Source organism: Orbicella faveolata, unplaced genomic scaffold (assembly GCF_042242905.1).
Source record: "Orbicella faveolata isolate gen_17 unplaced genomic scaffold, um_ofav_v1 contig_13, whole genome shotgun sequence".
Taxonomy (NCBI): Eukaryota; Metazoa; Cnidaria; class Anthozoa; order Scleractinia; family Merulinidae; genus Orbicella; species Orbicella faveolata.
Window position 1 is genome coordinate 24,732,377 of NW_028301540.1, and position 7,837 is coordinate 24,740,213.

Sequence of the window (7,837 nt, forward strand, 5' to 3'; positions counted from 1 at the left end):
GGTGTCAATCAAGGCCCGGGCGACCCTCCCCCGCCCGACGTTTTGAGGAATACCCTCTGTACAATATTGAGCAATGTTTTATCCGTCACTCTTGAAAACGTGATCATTCATATAACATTTTCTGTATTCCTGCTACTTTGATTTAACAAACCTAAGGCCCCAGCTGAGCTGGCTATCCTTTTAACGGTAGCTAATCAGCCTAGCGAGACAGACCCGCTCAGTAGAGATAGAATAATAGCAGAACTGAATCTGAATCTAACTGTGTGGTCAAAAAGAGCGCTAACCACATCCCAGTGCGCTAAATAATAGCTATATAATAATTGGCAATAATCCTATCTATAACAATATATTCGATCGTGATTGGTTCTCCGCGCGCCTATTTGTCACGTAGCCGGCGCGCGATCACGTGGTGTCCAATTACAGGTATCAAACTACAGCTTTTTGTTATTGGATAGCTGTAATTGGATACCCACAGTGATTTGCACGTCAATTACACGCTTAAATGGCTTCCTTCAGTTTTTAAAATTTATGGAAGTTCTCCAAAGACTTATTTATGTTCTAAAATTTGTTATAGATACGATTTATTAGTAATTGGACTTCGTGTCGTACAATTTAGGGAGTAATTGTAGCTCTTAATTTCAAATCGGCCTCGCCCTTCGCGCTCGTCCAATTTTGAAGTTACACGCGCGATTACTCCCTGAATTATACTCTACTCCCAGTGAGTACAATAACTATTACTTATTATACATGATTATTATTGATTTGTGGTTTTAAAAGCGGATACGGGTGTCTTGTCTGACAGTATTATTTGACAGTCCTTCTTTTGATGACAGCTTGGAGGCCTCAAAACGCAAATATCCCTTCTTTCTCCCTCGGTTAATTAAACGCTGACAAATACACCTGCTGAATCTAAATAGACGCACAGACTATTTTGACAGACAAAACATTGTCGTTCTTAACAATTGTTTTTTTTTTTATTAAAACAGCGAGGTTAAGAGGACAATTCCGCTTTCAATACAACATAAAATGACAAGGATTTACACCGTCGGCCTTAACAAAACAAATAAGGAAATAGTTCAATTAAATGGAGCACGTAGTTGCAAATGAAATGGTTGGTGCTGTTCTATTCAAATGAACGAGTTATGTTAGAGTTAAAATGAAAGAAAATCATAATGGAAGTAAATTTATCACTTTGTTATCTTTGAATCGGCTCCAAAAAGCAGGCGTTAAAAGATGAACTAGAACAGTAAAATAAAAAATGTTTTCCGCCAACAATTTAGGTGACATCAACTTTATTAAGAACTTGATGAATTGATCATGGTCATGTTATATTATGTTATATCAGAAGTTACAGCCAAAGGCGGTGAGGATTTTTTTGGTTTAGTTTTCTCAGCAAAGGAGAATATCTATAAACTAACGCTTAATTAACTCAGTGGTTATTGACTTTGTGGGAACCATGAACAGGAAGCTTCTCCAATCATTTACACTTTGTTATCACGTGGGATGCTCAAATGTTTTCCCTTCAGACGCCCACTTTCCATACAACATAAAACTCTAACAATGATATTAATGAGTGAAAGTGAAAAACTATTCCGAAGAAAAAAGCCCAGAAGAAAGACAAAGAACCTTTTACGTTACTTAGCGAACCTGAAGTGTTACATATACACCCTTGCTCGAGACGACTCAGATACAATCATAAATATATAGCAGTCCCACAAAGTATATTAAAGGCATTGCAAATATATTAATGTCGCTACTCGTCGATCAGTTAAGTGAAATAAGGCAAAAGCGAACAAGGAAATATAGCCGGGCGAAATTTGGCCGCGCCCCTCGTATAAAGCTCAAGTCATTTTTAGTGGCCTATGAAAAGCTATGGGCAATCATTAAAGGAAAACTGAAGTTCGGCTGATCCAGTAATACCACAGCTAGGACCAAGTGGGGTTTTCGGAAAAAGGATCAATAGGAAAGTAATGGAATAGTTCTTTGTTTAACATCAGTGTTTATACTTTTTCAGTCTGTCCTTCATTTTGAAAAAACAAACTAGACCCCATCTCCTCTCTCCTCTCTCGTTTCAATCCAAATCCTTCTCTTTTCATACACAGACTTTTTAACGAAGACTCTCGTGTGGCATAAACCGAGTTTAGATCCGATCCTGAAGTTATTAGCCGTTGTTGACGTCATATGCAATGCGCGAGGAGGAGTCTCTTTATTAAAATACTGACTTGGATACTCGAGAAAACTTCATGACTCTGCAGCGGGAGTAAATTCAAATCACATTTGCGCGGCAGCCTTTCATTAGACGGTTTATGCTGTCATATTAGACATTAAAGTTTCGTGATTTAAACTCCGACAAGAAGCATTTTCTCATAGGGCATTGTTTATTATTAAACTCGGGTTTTAACGTTGAACATTCTGTATTCTCACTGACTCGTCATGATGGACAATTTGATGCCACGATCAATTTATTAAACCTCATTAAATAACAGGGTAGAAGAAAATTGAACGACTGTCATGTTTATCACACTTCGAACAGAGCTGAAAAACAACCCACCCAGCTCTCACTACTTCATTTGAGCAGCACTGACATTTTAGGACCCTGTCTGCTTCCAGTTTCATCGATGTTAAGATATGAAATGAAAACAAAAAGCAATTTGTGGCACAAGCCTGATTGATCACCTCATTTTGTTGAGTTACACGAAATAAGCAACCCGAATTATATTGTCAAATAGACTGCGACCAGCTGGAACAAAGATCTGCCAATCATTAAACATTTCGTGGAAATTTCCTAATTGATCAATCTTTTCGAGCGGATGCCGACATCAAGTCGAACAGTTATCCCGCCTTCACTAGGACATAAATATAGATACGTTACTAAGTGAAGAAACCAGAAAAAAAAATCATTTGCCAGCGTAAGAGCGGAAAAAGAAACTGAACGGCGATGTCGGAAAACGTGAATAGAACGATGAATGGAACACAGTCATGGAGCTGCCCCAGCAATCCTAGAGCAGAAAAAAATTGGAATGACATTTGCTTACTGCCTGATCTTCATTTTTTCGTTGGCTGGGAACACCGTCATTGGAATTATTGTCTACAAGACGAAAACCATGAGAAAACCCATCAACTTTTTCATTGTAAACATGGCCATGTCCGATCTGCTGTTTCGGATTTTCTTGATTCCTTTGGAGATACAAACGCTCTATAAAGACTCCTGGTTGATCGGTGGTCCTTTTGGCCAGGTCTTATGTAAGCTGGTTGCCTTCTTAACAGAAGTTTCCTCTACTGTGTCCTTTCAGAGCCTGGTTCTGATAGCAGTGGATCGATTTGGTGCTGTGGTATTTCCTCTCCGTTCTCCACTCATCAGTTCAAATCTGTGCCTGTTTATTATTCTCGCCACTTGGATCGTCGCGATAGCTGTTTATTCCCCAGTTCTCTTCGTCTGCAAAGTTGTTGAACATCCAGAGAAGCTGGTTTGTCAGCAGAACTGGAATGAACTTTTTGGAGAATCCTCATCCCATGAGAATTATTTCGTGTCCTGTATAGTTGTATTCACTTTTATCCCGTTGGTGTTGATAACCATACTTTACGTTACCATCTTACTAAAGCTCAAGTCACAGAGGATTCCAGGAGAGCAATCAGCCAACGCTGGACAACAACGCCAGCAAAGGGAGCGAAATTTGCTAAAGATGGCCATTGCTATTGTGCTAGGGTTTACAGTATGCTGGCTGCCCTTCACTATCCTCTGGTGTATTCTCCTCTTTACGGACACCATCATATGGCCGAATTGTGACGACCTATACTTTGTATATGTCGTTAGGTTAATGGCTATCGCAAATTGTGCGATAAATCCTTGTATCTGTTTAATTTTCAGCAGAAATTATCGTAATGGGCTTAAGGCTCTCTTCAGATAAATTATCTTGAACAGCGCAGCAGCTGATGATACTTATGTAGAGTAGAGAGGTTCAGTCGACTTAAAACTCGTAAGAAACGTTAATTTAAAACTGCTTCTTATTTAAATTCAATGGACACTATGGCTCAAAGAACCTTTGCAGGACAGTTTTAAACCTTTCTTTGGACACTGAGTTTGCCCACATTTTGAAGTTATTGTGCAAATTCGATTTGTGATTTTCTTAAATTCATAGGACGTATTCAATCGTCTTAAAGTGTATATGGCCCGAAATTTTGAACACCTGTTTTAATTTTTTGGTATTTAAATTGAGGTATTGCTTGATCAGATTTCGTTATTAGAACCTTCTAGAGGCGCCCAAAAGTGGTATTTTCCAGCGCTTAAAGTTAAGCACTTAAGTCAGAAATATGCGACAATTTCCGCGCGGCCACAGAATGCTCTGTGACGTCATCAGTTGTGTAGATTGTGGCGGGAAGAATGGCGGATAAGCGAAATCGAAGAGTCTTCGGAAAGTATTGTGTAGCTGGCGGCCCTGGTTTAGTTAGCTGCACTAATTCTAGTTAAACTCCCGGCATACCGATGCACCTTTTTACTTCAAACGAAAGTGTGAGAAGGAAATGGACGAAATTTGTGCAAAAACACCGGCGCGGGTTCAAACCATCGAAGACATCAGTGCTGTGTTCAGTCCATTTCACACCAGAGAGCTTTTCACGAAGGATCGACCCAGCAGATCAGCCTAGTGTTCTAAGAATTGAAAAAGGAGCATTTCCAACCATTGATGTAGCGATAACGCAAGGGGATGTTCCAGCCGTGACAGATAGAGAGCGAAGAAAGGTAAGTTTGATTTGACAAAGTCTTAGCTTATAAGCGCGACTTGGCTTCAAACGGCGTGCCCTTACCGTGCCGAACTGAATTCATAGCTCCCTGTATCAGCTGCCGTTGCTTTGTAGCATTTAAAATGATCTTCAGCAAAGTGCCATGGAGTTGGGAGGAGTAAAACGCTGCTTTCTTTTCTTAAAGAGTGTGGGATTGTCTGTGGCCACTTTTGTCTCTGATCGTCACAGGGGCATTGCAAAGTGGATTAGGCAATGTCAGCCCCAAACAACCTATATTTTTTTATATTTGGCATGCTGCTAGATCAATAAATAAGAAATTATTGAAAGCCAGTCAGGAAAAGGGACTTGAGCTGATTAAAGACTGGATGAGAGGAGTGAGAAATCATCTGCACTGGTGCGTGTGGTCAACTCTTCAGGGGTTCGAGGAGTTAATTTCAGCCAAATGGAAGTCTCTTTTGGGTCACATAGGTAACAAACACACAGAACATCCCGTTTCACTCTTTTCTGCTTGTTCCCATGGAGAGATTACCCCACGACGCTGGATCAAAATAGATAAATACTTTGTGCTAATTTGGTGCTACTATACCCGTAAACAGGTTTATCACTATGTGTTTCTTTCTTTTTTTATTTAAATTCATATTAGGCACAAAAGCATATGACAAAATCTCCTCTATCCTTTCGAGCACGAGAATCTTAGCTGACATTAAGAAGCTGTCACCGGATATTCAAACCAGCTGCCTGGGGGGGGTTTCATGCCACCCTTGATCATTGGCATCCAAAAATGATCCATTTCTCTTGGCTTGGTACTTTCTGCAGATAATTACAGTCAACAAGGGAAAATAATAGTTTTAACACAACTCAAGAGAGGTTAAGACTAGTTCACATATGACAGATGTGATTTGGCAGGATTGTACCACTTCACTGCTACTGTATTGTGTCTTTATAATTTACATCACACATTTTAGGCACATTTTGGCAAGCCTAGACTTCAACGAAAACGTTCACAGGGAAAACAGAGACAGGCCAGGGTGGAAAACCTTACCACAAAGTGTCATATCCAAAATATAAAATTGGTGAAGAAGTGGTGTGCAAGGTGGCTGTTCATCCTACATATGGTAAGTCTATTTTCAGACTACCCAACTTCCAAGGGTAGAGAAAGATAAATATGATGACAGGCGGTCAAAACATCCTTTAATTCGCACTTGATCATGTTTTAAACGTACCTCAGCCATTAAATTTCCCAGCTGATATCCTGTTTTACTAAGTAACTTATGACAGCAAAGTACCTGCATTCATTATCTCCTTAGGTTATGTCGATGACATCCGAAAGCTGCTATTCAGTTTGCCATTGAAAGATCTAGGCAATGCTATAAAAAAAAATATGAAGAGAAGGTCCCAGAGCCCTTGAACAGAGAGGGAGAGAGGCTGGGTAAAGATGAGGCCATACAGCACAAGCAGAAAAACAAGAAGAGGACCAGATCAGAGCTATTTCCCCCGGGTAAATAAAACTGAGCCCATTCACACAGAAACTCCCTTTGCCTGGCATACATAATAATAATAATAATAATAATAATAATAATAATAATAATAATAATAATAATAAATCTTTATTGTAAGTGTCAAACCATGTAGCTTGTAAGAAACCCATACTAATAAAGGACACAGACTAATAGAAAATATAAAACTTAGAAGAATTTAGTGTAAATTAATTCAAATTCTCATTGTTGGAAACATTCTTTTTTCCCCAATATTATTATTATTATTATTATTATTATTATTATTATTATTATTATATCTGCTTGGCATTCCATTAGTCAAGTCCAGCTTTGTAACAAGATATTTGTTAGGGATGTAATAGTGGACTGATTGCCAAATGAACTTGAGCCAAAATATTTAGTGACAAAACCAGAGAAATGAAGGTGTTTGTTACAAAATTAAAAATTATCAAACATAGATGGAAACCAAATCCAACCTTTTTACCACCTCTAAAGTTACTTTTTTTTTTTCATTCCTTTTTTAGTTGCTGAGCAGGATGCAATGCAGGCTGGACAAAATCAACTGGCTGAGGAAGAACCCCCACTAAACAAAAAGTCTTACACCTGCAGCAAATGTAAAAAGCCAGGCCATCGATGCAATCACTGTCCGTTGCAACTAGATGCCTAACATAGAGGGCACGAATAGTTAGCATTACAGTCAATCTGGAGCCCCTCAGCATCATGCTTATTATACCAGTTTGAAAGATAACATTTGAATGTCAGGGGGCTCAGATTTCCAGTTGCCAATTTTAATCATGTTCCATCTTTGGGTTACTGAACTGTAGAGAGGACAAAGCCACATGACCCCAAATGTATTTTTATTCATACAGGAAGAGAACAAGTCAGAGCAAATTTGATTGTAACTCTTTATTGGAAATAAAGAAAACTACTCTTCTGAGTAAGTTTCACCTCAGTTACTTTCCTAAGTTGATAGATATCCAGTTGTGTGATTATTGCCAAATCTGGATCTTATATTGCGATAAATACATGCTGGCAATGGTCTCCTGTTGTCTCAGCCCAAGTAGCTGAATATCCACCGAACAAGCCACCTATAGGCTGTAGCTCTGAGAAACCTGTGGTAAAGGTCTGAAAGAAACTTAACAATACTACAAGACCATCTTGATTATTATATCGTTATTCTCAGAAAATCAACTGAATTTGTCCTTGTAGGCAGGAGAAAGCAAGTACCTCGATTAGCCCTGTCCTCGGTGGCAAAAATAAAATTACTGGAACTTGTATGAAATATATTACAATGTGACACCAAGGTAGTACTTCTCTGCACCAAGCCGATTGAGTATTTTTTTTTTCCACTGACAACTACTGTACGATGCATTGTGAACACATTTCACAGGAGCAATACGTTTATGTATTCACTCATTTTCTGAAGTGCCACTTTTACGGCGATAGGTTCTTTCGTTTCTGTCCCGAATTAATGGTGCCACTTGTTTAAGCACTGTGTTGTTTGTCAGGGAAAGTTAATCGGCATGCTGTGTTAAGGCCTGTCCAAACGGGAAATGTTTGGCGACCAAACATCATCAAACATTGTTTGTTGACCAAACATG

General features: G+C 39.0%; 2 pseudogenes across 1 annotated transcript; both read left to right on the plus strand.

Moving 5' to 3' along the window:
• The first annotated feature begins 2,580 nt into the window (after positions 1–2,580).
• LOC149115745 (RYamide receptor-like) lies at positions 2,581–4,117 on the plus strand (annotated as a pseudogene).
• Positions 4,118–5,511: 1,394 nt separating this feature from the next.
• LOC110060124 (uncharacterized) lies at positions 5,512–7,173 on the plus strand (annotated as a pseudogene). The gene is made up of 3 exons (XR_016206116.1): positions 5,512–5,855; positions 6,048–6,238; positions 6,761–7,173. The product of XR_016206116.1 is annotated as an uncharacterized LOC110060124 (transcript).
• Positions 7,174–7,837: the final 664 nt, after the last annotated feature.